The 12,066-nt window shown below is 43.2% G+C and overlaps 3 long non-coding RNA genes across 5 annotated transcripts in view; all 3 read right to left on the bottom strand.

Moving 5' to 3' along the window:
- LOC135098477 (uncharacterized) overlaps nt 1-138 on the bottom strand; it is a 2,984-nt gene extending 2,846 nt beyond the window's left edge. For both annotated transcript variants that reach the window (XR_010267033.1, XR_010267034.1), the window contains exon 1: nt 89-138. This is a non-coding gene — a long non-coding RNA (uncharacterized LOC135098477). The remainder of the gene's footprint in view (nt 1-88) is intronic.
- A 3-nt stretch (nt 139-141) lies between these two features.
- Nucleotides 142-1,925, bottom strand: LOC135098475 (uncharacterized). 2 transcript variants are annotated; one of them, XR_010267031.1, is made up of 3 exons: nt 1,779-1,925; nt 588-735; nt 142-190 (listed from the first exon to the last, which is right to left on the bottom strand). It is a non-coding gene; the product is annotated as an uncharacterized LOC135098475 (long non-coding RNA). The 2 variants fall into 2 exon arrangements; XR_010267030.1 differs by having other exon boundaries at nt 588-831; nt 1,779-1,924.
- A 491-nt stretch (nt 1,926-2,416) lies between these two features.
- Nucleotides 2,417-7,154, bottom strand: LOC135098472 (uncharacterized). The gene is made up of 5 exons (XR_010267025.1): nt 7,024-7,154; nt 4,313-4,426; nt 4,040-4,110; nt 3,460-3,646; nt 2,417-2,591 (listed from the first exon to the last, which is right to left on the bottom strand). It is a non-coding gene; the product is annotated as an uncharacterized LOC135098472 (long non-coding RNA).
- Between the last annotated feature and the right edge of the window lie 4,912 nt (nt 7,155-12,066).

Raw genomic sequence — 12,066 nt, 5'->3', positions numbered from 1 at the left:
GTCCATTCCAGCCTCTCCCAGTCCATCCCAGCCTCTCCCAGTTCATCCCAGCCTCCCCCAGTCCATCCCAGCAAAGGTCAAGCCTCACCTTCTCTCTCAGTGCATTCACTTGTCCCTTCAAATCACCAAGTTGTCCCATGTCTGTCTCTCAAGGCCTCTCTACTTCCACTCTTGCTTCACTCAATTCAACCTGCAAGGAAGAGAAAGTTTTAGTTATCCCTTCATTATCTCCCTCCACCTTTCTCCTCCACATTTCTCCTTCCATCATAGAGATTCTGCAATGTTTCCTCCAATCTCTCCTCCAAACCTGACTATCCTGCGACACTTTGTTCATGGTTAAAATAGTGTTTTTTGTTATAGTCTCACAAAAAAGTCAGACATTCTCTCCTTCACCACCCTCTATTCTTTCCTCCATTTCTTTCCTCTGCAAGTTCCCTCCAGGCCTCTCCTCCCTCACAGACCTTCCTCCATCTTTCCTCCATCTCTCCTCCAATCCTGACTATCCTGCAACACTTAGTTCTTAGTTAAAATAGTATTTTTGTTGGAGAGTCTGACATCACAGCCAATCAGTATCACAACATACTTACCTGCAAGGCCATAAAGTCTCTCTCTTGATTGGCTGAGAGCTGGCCAATCAGAGGCTGGGACTGCAGTGGTGTGGGAGGGGGAGGGAGGGCCACACCTAACCCTCCTCCTCCTCCTTCCTCTTCCTCTTCCTCCTCCTCTTCTTCAAAACTAAAAGGAAAAATATCTTCAATATATAAATCTGTTAATATAAAGTCAGTAGTGGTGGTGGTGGTGGTGGTGGTGGTGGAGGGGGGGGAGGCCAACCTGTGGGGGGGGAGAGAGGAGGGGGTGAGGGGGGCAGTGTGTATGTATGTATGTATGTATGTATGTATGTATGTATGTATGTGTGTGTGTGTGTGTGTGTGTGTGTGTGTGTGTGTGTGTGTGTGTGTGGTGTGTGTGTGTGTGTGTGTGTGTGTGTGTGTGTGTGTGTGTGTGTGTGTGTGTGTGTGTGTGTGTGAGAGCGAGAGAGAGAGAGAGGAGAGAGAGAGAGAGAGAGAGAGAGAGAGAGAGAGAGAGAGAGAGAGAGAGAGAGAGAGAGAGAGAGAGAGAGAGAGAGAGAGAGAGAGAGAGAGAGAGAGAGAGGCATTGGTGTGTGTGTGTGTGTGTGTGTGTGTGTGTGTGTGTGTGTGGTGTGTGTGTGTGTGTGTGTGTGTGTGTGTGTGTGTGTGTGTGTGTGTGTGTGTGTGTGTGTGTGTGTGAGAGCGAGAGAGAGAGAGAGAGAGAGAGAGAGAGAGAGAGAGAGAGAGAGAGAGAGAGAGAGAGAGAGAGAGAGAGAGAGAGAGGAGAGAGAGAGAGAGAGAGAGAGAGAGAGAGGCATTGGTGTGTGTGTGTGTGTGTGTGTGTGTGTGTGTGTGTGTGTGTGTGTGTGTGTGTGTGTGTGTGTGTGTGTGTGTGTGTGTGTGTGTGTGTGTGTGTGTGTGTGTGTGTTCTTAAATATACACCAATACTATTACTATTACTATTATTATTTTTATAATTATTATCATTACTACTACTATTACTTTTAATATAACAACAACAACAACAACAACAACAACCACCACCACCACCATCACCACCACCACCACCACTACTACTACTAATAATAATTCAAATTGAAGAAGAAGAAGAAGAAGAGAGAAGAAGAAGAAAAACAAGAACAAGATACCTATAACTCTCTCTCTCTCTCTCTCTCTCTCTCTCTCTCTCTCTCTCTCTCTCTCTCTCACCTGTGCTTGTCCAGTTTGATGTGCTTTGGGTAGTCAGGAAGTGCTGTAAAATGCTGTTTGGTCTTCACAGAGCCCCTCTTCTCCTCCTCCTCCTCCTCCTCTTCTTCTTCTTCCTCCTCCTCCTCCTCTCCCTCCTCTTCTTTCATCTGGCAGCCATGGTGGTGGTGGTGGTGGTGGTGGTGGTGGAGATAAATATTATATATATTAATTCATATAATTTACACACACACACACACACACACACACACACACACACACACACACACACACACAGCCTCTCTCTCTCTCTCTCTCTCTCTCTCTCTCTCTCTCTCTCTCTCTCTCTCTCTCTCTCTCTCTCTCTCTCTCTCTCTCTCTCTCTCTCTCTCTCTCTCTCTCTCTCTCTCTCTCTCTCTCTCTCTCTCTCTCCAACACACACACACACACACACACACACACCTCATAATCTTGTGTGCTTGTCTTTTCTTGTAATCTGAAAAAAATAATGATAATAATAATAATAATAATAATAATAATAATAATAATAATAATAATAATAATAATAATATCAACAACAACAACAATATGTCTTACCTCCTAGAGCCTTCCTTTTCCTCCTCCTCCTCCTGCTCCTTGTCTTCCTGCTCCTTGTTCTTCTTCCTCCTCCTCCTCCTCCTCCTCCTCCTCCTCCTCCTCCTCCTCTCCTCCTGTGTATTGAGGGCGGCTGTGAAATGGCGAAGCAGAGGAGGAACCGCCAGAACCTCACCAATGGCTAGACAGTGAGAAAGTTCCGGCAGCAGTCTTCTCAGTTCATCTATGTTTTCTTTGTGTAACCTGTAAAGTAGTAGTAGTAGTAGTAGTAGTAGTAGTAGTAGTAGTAGTAGTAGTAGTAGTAGTAGTAGTAGTAGTAGTAGTAGTAGTAGTAGAGAGAGAGATAGAAAAACAAGGATTACAGGTACACAGACATATGAAGGTGTATTATTAAGCGAACACAAACACACACACACATTAAGTAAACAAGGATTTCTTTACAGTCTGGCAAATAACAAGGGTCAATTTGAAGACAGGGCCAGCAGCATCTTGGGGGAAGCTGGTACTAGTGCTGGACTGACTTTAGGTAACTAGAATGCATAAAGCTGGCAGGGTTTTTTATACAGAGGTAGTTGGCAGAGAGAGGTGTGTCCTGCAAGTTAAAGACAGAATTATGACCCAGCTTGTACCTTGTATCAGGAACTTGTACAACCACAACTGGCAGGCAAGCAGGCTATAAAGGACTCAGTAATGGACTACTCATGTACTTATGGTGTGGATTCATACTTTACACCAGCAAACCGGCTTCAGACAGCGGAGGTGACAAAACAAGGCCTCGTCTCTGTGGCCAGTGTTTTCTTAGTCCCTCTCCTCCATTTCTCCCTCCACAAGTTACCTCCAGACTTCTCCTTCCTCACAGACCTCCCTCCATGTTTCCTCCACCTCTCCTCCAATCCTGACTATTCTGTGACACTTGCTTCATAGATAAAATAGTGCTTTTGTTAGATAGTCTGCCACCACAGCCAATAATTCTTCCCTCCACCACCCTCTCTCCTTTCCTCCAATATTTCCCTCCACAAGTTACCTCCATGCTTCTCCTTCCTTGCACATCTTCCCCAGTCATCCCTCCACCTCCCCTCCAATTCTCACCCTCCTCTGACCCTTAGTTCACCTGCAGGAAGGCCCTGGAGAAGGCGTGCCGCCGAGCCACCTCCGTGACGGCTGCGGCATAGACCCTCGGGGCGCGGTGAATCTGCTCCACCACCTGCAGGAGTCCAGCCAGGCGCCGCACACTCTCTCGATGCATGGAGACGCGCGTGTCAGCCTCGTACAGACGCCTCTCTATATACATTATCCACCTATGGGGTCAGGATTGGTTAAGAGAGACAGGCAGGGAGGCAGGGAGGCAGGGAGGCAGGGGGGAGAGAGACACAGAGGGGGTGGGAGTTGAAAAGGGAAAATTTTGTAATGGAGGGAGAGAAGAAAGAGGAACAAGTGACAACACAGCTCAAAGTGAATAATGAAAAGAGAAGGACAATGATGATAACAAGAAAATAAGGAAGGAAGGAGAGAAACTGAGAAAGAAAACAAACAAACAAACAAATATCATTACCAAAAAAGGAACAGCTGATTCTCCTCCTCCTCCTCCTCCTCCTCCTCCTCCTCCTCCTCCTCCTCCTCCTCCTCCTCCTCCTCCTCCTCCTCCTCCTCCTCCTCCTCCTCCTCCTCCTGCTGCTGCTGTGAATACTTACTTCAATCTAACGTGCAAATTCTCCGACAGCTCTTCCTTTGCCTTGATGCATCTCCTTTTGATGTCTTGCAGCTGAGAGAGAGAGAGAGAGAGAGAGAGAGAGAGAGAGAGAGAGAGAGAGAGAGAGAGAGAGAGAGAGAGAGAGAGAGAGAGAGAGAGAGAGTTAGTAACACCTCCAGTAAGAAATTCATAGTATTTTTTGATTATTTTTATTATGTTCCTATATTACTATTACTACTACTACTACTACACACACACACAAACACACACACACCTTTTGATGGTTTTTCAACATGTGCATCAAATTCTTGCGGCGTGAAGTGCAGAGGTCAGGGAATATAGATGGGCCATTCACCTTCCCTGCCCTGTCCTGGTTCTTCAACAGAGCCTGCCAGAGAGAGCACAGGTCAAAGAAGCACTATTTTCACTATGAACCAAGAGACACAGGATAGTCAGGATTGGAGGGAAGGTGGAGGGAACATGGAGGAAGGTCTGTGAGGAAGGAGAAGTGTGGAGGTAACTTATGGAGGGAGATATGGAGGAAAGAATAGAGGGTGGTGGAGGAGAAAATGGCTGGTGGTGATGTCAGACTATCTAACAAAAGCACTATTTTAACTATGAAGCAAGACTTGCAGGATAGTCAGGATTGGAGAGAAGGTGGAGGGAACATGGAGGAAGGTCTGTGAGGAAGGAGAAGTGTGGAGGTAACTTATGGAGGGAGATATGGAGGAAAGAATAGAGGGTGGTGGAGGAGAAAATGGCTGGTGGTGATGTCAGACTATCTAACAAAAGCACTATTTTAACTATGAAGCAAGACTCGCAGGATAGTCAGGATTGGAGGGAAGGTGGAGGGAACATGGAGGAAGGTCTGTGAGGAAGGAGAAGTGTGGAGGTAACTTATGGAGGGAGATATGGAGGAAAGAATAGAGGGTGGTGGAGGAGAAAATGGCTGGTGGTGATGTCAGACTATCTAACAAAAGCACTATTTTAACTATGAAGCAAGACTCGCAGGATAGTCAAGATTGGAGGGAAGGTGGAGGGAACATGGAGAAAGGTCTGTGAGGAAGAAGAAGTGTGGAGGTAACTTATGGAGGGAGATATGGAGGAAAGAATAGAGGATGGTGGAGGAGAAAATGGCTGGTGATGATGTCAGACTATCTAACAAAAGCACTATTTTAACTATGAAGCAAGATTCACAGGATAGTCAGGATTGGAGGAAAGGTGGAGGGAACATGGAGGAAGGTCTGTGAGGAAGGAGAAGTGTGGAGGTAACTTATGAAGGGAGATATGGAGGAAAGAATAGAGGGTGGTGGAGGAGAAAATGGCTGGTGGTGATGTCAGACTATCTAACAAAAGCACTATTTTAAATATGAACCAAGAGACATAGGATAGTCAGGATTGGAGGGAAGGTGGAGGGAACATGGAGGAAGGTCTGTGAGGAAGGAGAAGTGTGGGGAAAAACTGCATTAAACTATTAAAATCATGAAACACCTTGAAAACCCCAATAACTTCCACCGCAGCCTGTTAAACTATCCCTGGAACCTTGAAAACCCCAATAACTTCCACTGCAGCCTGTTAAACTATTAGAACCTTGAAAAAACCCCAATAACTTCCACCGCAGCCTGTTAAACTATCCCTGGAACCTTGAAAACCCCAATAACTTCCACCACAGCCTGTTAAACTATCCCTGGAACCTTGAAAACCCCAATAACTTCCACTGCAGCCTGTTAAACTATTAGAACCTTGAAAAAACCCCAATAACTTCCACCGCAGCCTGTTAAACTATCCCTGGAACCTTGAAAACCCCAATAACTTCCACTGCAGCCTGTTAAACTATTAGAACCTTGAAAAAACCCCAATAACTTCCACTGCAGCCTGTTAAACTATCCCTGGAACCTTGAAAACCCCAATAACTTCCACCGCAGCCTGTTAAACTATCCCTGGAACCTTGAAAACCCCAATAACTTCCACCGCAGCCTGTTAAACTATCCCTGGAACCTTGAAAACCCCAATAACTTCCACCGCAGCCTGTTAAACTATCCCTGGAACCCTGAAAACCCCAATAACTTCCACTGCAGCCTGTTAAACTATCCCTGGAACCTTGAAAACCCCAATAACTTCCACTGCAGCCTGTTAAACTATTGCCACACACACCCAGACACTGCCACACACACCCAAACACTGCCACACACACCCAGACACTGCCACACACACCCAGACACTGCCACACACACCCAGACACTGCCACACACACCCAGACACTGCCACACACATTTAAACACTGCCACACACATTCAAACACTGCCACACACACCCAAACACTGCCACACACACCCAGACACTGCCACACACACATTCAAACACTGCCACACACACCCAGACACTGCCACACACACTCAAACACTGCCACACACACCCAGACACTGCCACACACACCAAAACACTGCCACACACACCCAAACACTGCCACACACACCCAAACACTGCCACACACACCCAGACACTGCCACACACACCCAAACACTGCCACACACACTCAAACACTGCCACACACACCCAGACACTGCCACACACACCCAGACACTGCCACACACACCCAAACACTGCCACACACACCCAGACACTGCCACACACACCCAGACACTGCCACACACACCCAGACACTGCCACACACACTCAAACACTGCCACACACACCCAGACACTGCCACACACACCCAGACACTGCCACACACACCCAAACACTGCCACACACACCCAGACACTGCCACACACACTCAAACACTGCCACACACACCCAAACACTGCCACACACACCCAAACACTGCCACACACACCCAAACACTGCCACACACACCCAGACACTGCCACACACACCCAAACACTGCCACACACACCCAGACCACCCAGAACCTTGAAAACCCCATAACTTCCACTGCCATATCTGCTTCCTGCTATATGTCAACACACCCTGCCTGCTACTTACTGCTCCCTTTTTGTCACATTCCTCGCTCTCTTTGTAGTTCAGTAGTAAATTGAGATCTTCCTTTAACTCGTCTCTCTCCCTTGGTCTCTCTAGGATCAAGGGGTACACAACCAATATGGCGTCTGTTTGTTGTGGTTTCTGCTGGTTCAAAGTCAAGTACAAACGGGCCTAAATATTTTTTTTTATATAACTAATTATTGTAAGGAGTTCAACATGACTGTTTGGTCTAATTTATATATATTTTTTACATTTATAATAATTTGGTTTTCTCTTCTGTGGCAGTCCCTTTAGTTAGTCAGCTATATAAGGTGATGCGATTAGATTGGGCTGATATGACATAGCAAGCCGTAATTAGGTTGATTCAGTAAGATTGGGTGATTAGGTAGCGCTGAATACCTGATGATTAGACAACAAAAACATTTTCTTCCTTATGATACCTGGAAATTCTGAGTTGCAGGAAAGCTAAGTTAGTGGATTTATTAAAACACACACACACACACACACACAAACACACACACACACACACATGACAGTATGCATATAATGACCTCTAAGGTTATAGTGAATCTGATAATTACTGAAAACTGTATCCTGACAATTCGCAATTCTGATTTATTTTCACTAGTTATTAATCTCTCTCTCTCTCTCTCTCTCTCTCTCTCTCTCTCTCTCTCTCTCCATATCCAGCCTAAGTTCTATGATAGTACCAGATTTTCCCAGCATTCTCAGCATCAAAAATTAACCTGCAGTAAAACAGAGGAGGACTTTGTAAACATATCACGCAGGGAAGCCACAGAACGCCTGACTTCTGATCTTTCTAAAATTTCTGATTGGTGCAGAGCAAACTTGGTATTGTTCAATGCCTCAAAAACTCAATTCCTCCATCTATCAGCTGGACACAACCTTCCAGACAACTATCCCCTCTTCTTCAGTGACACTCACCTGTCCCCCTCTTCTACACTGAACATCCTTGGTCTGTCCTTTACTTATAATCTGAACTGGAAACTTCACATCTCATCTCTAGCTAAAACAGCTTCTATGAAGTTAGGTGTTCTGAGACGTCTCCGCCAGTTTTTCTCACCCCCCAGCTGCTAACTCTGTACAAGGGCCTTATCCGTCCATGTATGGAGTATGCTTCACATGTCTGGGGGTTCCACTCATACTGCTCTTCTAGACAGGGTGGAATCAAAAGCTTTTTGTCTCATCAACTCCTCTCTAACTGAGTGTCTTCAGCCTCTTTCTCACTGCCGCAACGTTGCATCTCTAGCTGTCTTCTTCCGCTATTTTCATGCTAACTGCTCTTCTGATCTTGCTAACTGCATGCCTCCCCTCCTTCCGCGGCCTCGCTGCACAACACTTTCTTCTTTCTCTCACCCCTATTCTGTCCACCTCTCTAATGCAAGAGTTAACCAGTATTCTCAATCATTCATCCCTTTCTCTGGTAAACTCTGGAACTCCCTGCCTGCTTCTGTATTTCCACCTTCCTATGACTTGAATTCCTTCAAGAGGGAGGTTTCAACACACTTATCCATCAATTTTTGACCACTGCTTTGACCCTTTTATGGGACTGACATTTCAGTGGGCAATTTTTTTTATTAGATTTTTGTTGCCCTTGGCCAGTGTCACTCCTACATAAAAAAAAAATAAATAAATAAATAAAATAATAATTATCGTACAAGAATCTAGGCACAAATTATCATATATTTTTCTTATCAATTATGCCTAGAGAGAGAGAGAGAGAGAGAGAGAGAGAGAGAGAGAGAGAGAGAGAGAGAGAGAGGGTTAAATATTTTGTAGCCTAACCTAACAGAACATTAAAACAATTTATAAGGCAAATATTTTCCAAGTGAATCTTTTTGCTTTTGTGTCCTCTCCATTTGTTGAGTGGACCTCTAAACCATGTGTAGAAACCGTTATTGGGTGTGTCTGGGTGTGTTTTGGGTGTATTTGGGTGTGTTTGGGTGTGTCTGGGTGTATTTGAGTGTGTTCTGGTGTGTTCTGGGTGTATTGGGTGTGTCTGGGTGTATTTGGGTGTGTCCGGGTGTGTTCTGGGTGTATTGGGTGTGTCTGGGTGTGTTCTGGTGTGTTTTGGGTGTATCTGGGTGTGTCTGGGTGTGTTTGGTGTGTTCTGGTGTGTTTTGGGTGTATTGGGTGTGTTTGGTGTGTTTTGGGTGTGTTCTGGTGTGTCTGGGTGTATTTGAGTGTGTTCTGGGTGTATCTGGGTATGTCTGGGTGTGTTCTGGGTGTATTGGGTGTGTCTGGGTGTGTTTGGTGTGTGCTGGTGTGTTTTGGGTGTGTTCTGGTGTGTTTTGGGTGTAATGGGTGTGTTCTGGTGTGTTTTGGTGTGTTTTGGGTGTGTTTTGGTGTGTTTTTGGTGTATCTGGGTGTGTGTTGAGTGATTTAGAAAGGGGAAGGAAATGAAAAGGAGGAGGAGGAGGAAAAAAAGATAATTAAAAGAAAAAAAGATAAGGTTTAGAAGAAAATAATATTCTCTCTCTCTCTCTCTCTCTCTCTCTCTCTCTCTCTCTCTCTAACCTTGCATAGCACACACACACACACACACACACACACACCTAGTTAGCATCCTGTTCAGGGTAAGATATTGTGAGAGGCCTGATAAAACATTATTTCAGAGAACGTAAGAGGTGGTAAGGTAACAGCACCAGCCAGCAGTGTGGATTTGAAGGACCCTGTCTATAAATATTTTGATTATAGTATCTGTATGCATTGATTTTTATTTAAGCAAAATTGTATCAGAAATAAATAAAATGTGCATTTCTTGTGGGTATAATTATCTCAGTGTTCATTTTTTTTTCTCTGCCAATATCCTTGTGTATATTAACCTTAAAAATAAATAAATAAATAAATAAATGAATAAAAATATTGATTGAAATATTAATGAAATGATAGAGAGTGACTGATGAATAACCTTAGCCCTCAGAGAGATTTAGGAAATTCTACATTACGTCAAATTTTCAAGATGGCTGCCGTTAACTTCAGGATCCTTTGTCTGTAAATTAATTTTATCGAAAGTTAAATATTAGTTAATGGCAAAAAAAATAGTTTTAAAAATATAAACTTAAAAATCTGAAATATGTATGTCATTCAGGGATATATAATTACGTCAGGAAGTGAAGTATATGTTATATCTATGTCTGAAAGCGATATTATTTCAGTAAGAGAAAGATATCACCAGTAACCAGAAAAATAAATGTTAAGTGCATTATCTTTATTTCTAAGTGTTCATTTTAGTCATTTATTGCTCAAATAAGCAGAAACAACCTTTAAAAAAACGGTAAGTGTGAAGTCAGGTCGGCAGCCATATTGAAACACCATGAAATAAAACTCTCTCAAAGAAAAAGATTAATATAGCTTGTTTAGTGCTGCCATAATCAGAGCATGTGTAAAATAATTTATCCCACTTTCATACTTAATTAAATCTTGATTATTTGCGTATTTTTGTTTTTTTGACCATAATATTGTAACGTTTGCAAGTAGACATTTGATGAGATTAACTCTTTTCTGTCTTTATTTGATCGAATTATTAAACATTTCTCACACGTTAAATACCCATAGAGTAGCATCATATTACTCAATGGATTAAATAAGCAATATAATCGACATGAATGGCAAAAAAAAAGACAAAATATGAGTAGCAATTAAAAATGAATTAGTGACCCATAACCATTTTCTTATTCATCATAGAAAATGTAGTCATTGTTGTTGTCTCTGTTTTTTGTTGTTTTTTTCTTGTTCTTGTCGTCGTTGCTTGTTTTTTTCTCCTTGTTGTTGTCATTGATGTTTGTTGTTTGTTTCATTTTGTTTTTGTTGTTTTTTGTTGTTTTTTACTCTTGAAAGTCTAAAACCCCCGAAACGCACATTATGTCCGTAGAGTTCCTCAATAGCAGTTCATAAAAGGGGTTGTTTAACACCGCTACTGCTGCCCGGGGTACAAATTGCGTCTTTATAACGGGCTCACTTTTCACCGTACATTGACTTAATATTTGTGTTCTCGACCTTCATTTTTTCTTTTTTGGCTTTGTATTTATTTAATATTATATAATATTGATTATTTTTAAGGATTGATGCGTTTTTAGATAGCTTCCATTGATGTTGTTGGAAGCAGGTGGACATTAGCCAAGGGGAGAAAATGGAGAAATATTAAATCCCTAATATCACAACGAAATCTAACCAGAGAGGGTTCAGATGACATTTACATACACCATGCATGAATCAACATCAGCCACGACGAACATTGCGCAAAATTATTATGAATTAGTGAATATTTAGGTATTTATATTAAAAAAGCGGTATTTCGTCCAGCTCTTATGAGGCCCGTTGTATTATGTACACATGGGGGACAGACTGAGTGAAGAGTGAGAGAGGAGTTAGGCAGGGCTGTATATTGTCACCAACCCTTTTTAGCCTGTATACAGAGGAGCTAGCAGCCAGGATGAGAAGAATGAATGTAGGGGTAAGTGTGGGGGAATGATAAAGTATGTGTACTCCTTTATGCAGATGACGTAGTTGTTATGAGTGAATGGCAGATGAGCTTCAAAGTTTGTTGGATGTAGTGGATGGCTATGGTAAAGACTTTGGAGTAAGGTTTAGCAGTGAGAAAAGCAAAGTAATGATTGTGAATGGGTCAGAGGATGAAAGTAATGTGGTATGGAGACTTGGAGAGAATGAGTTGAGACAGGTGCAAGAATACAAGTACTTAGGGATGTGGATGAGTCCTAGTGGGTGTGCAAAGGCAAAGAATGAAAAGATAAATATGCTAAACCAGTGGGTAGGTCGACTGGGAAGCGCGGCAAGGATGAGAGCAAGGAAGTGGGGATAAGGAGTCAAGGAATGGGAAAACAGAGTAGGGGAAAGAAGAGAGTGGAAATAACTGAAAGAATTATATAGCATGTTGGTTGATGCATTGATGGTTGTTGTTGTGTTGCAGAATACGGGATGGGAAGCCAGGTGTCTATGTTTGGGTGTACTGTCTCTCTCTCTCTCTCTTTCTTTATCACTCTCTGTCTGTGTGTGTGTGTGTGT

Source organism: Scylla paramamosain, unplaced genomic scaffold, assembly GCF_035594125.1.
Source record: "Scylla paramamosain isolate STU-SP2022 unplaced genomic scaffold, ASM3559412v1 Contig66, whole genome shotgun sequence".
In the NCBI taxonomy this organism is placed as follows: Eukaryota; Metazoa; Arthropoda; class Malacostraca; order Decapoda; family Portunidae; genus Scylla; species Scylla paramamosain.
Note: the sequence above shows the minus strand (reverse complement) of the source record. Positions and strands in the feature narration are given on the sequence as shown.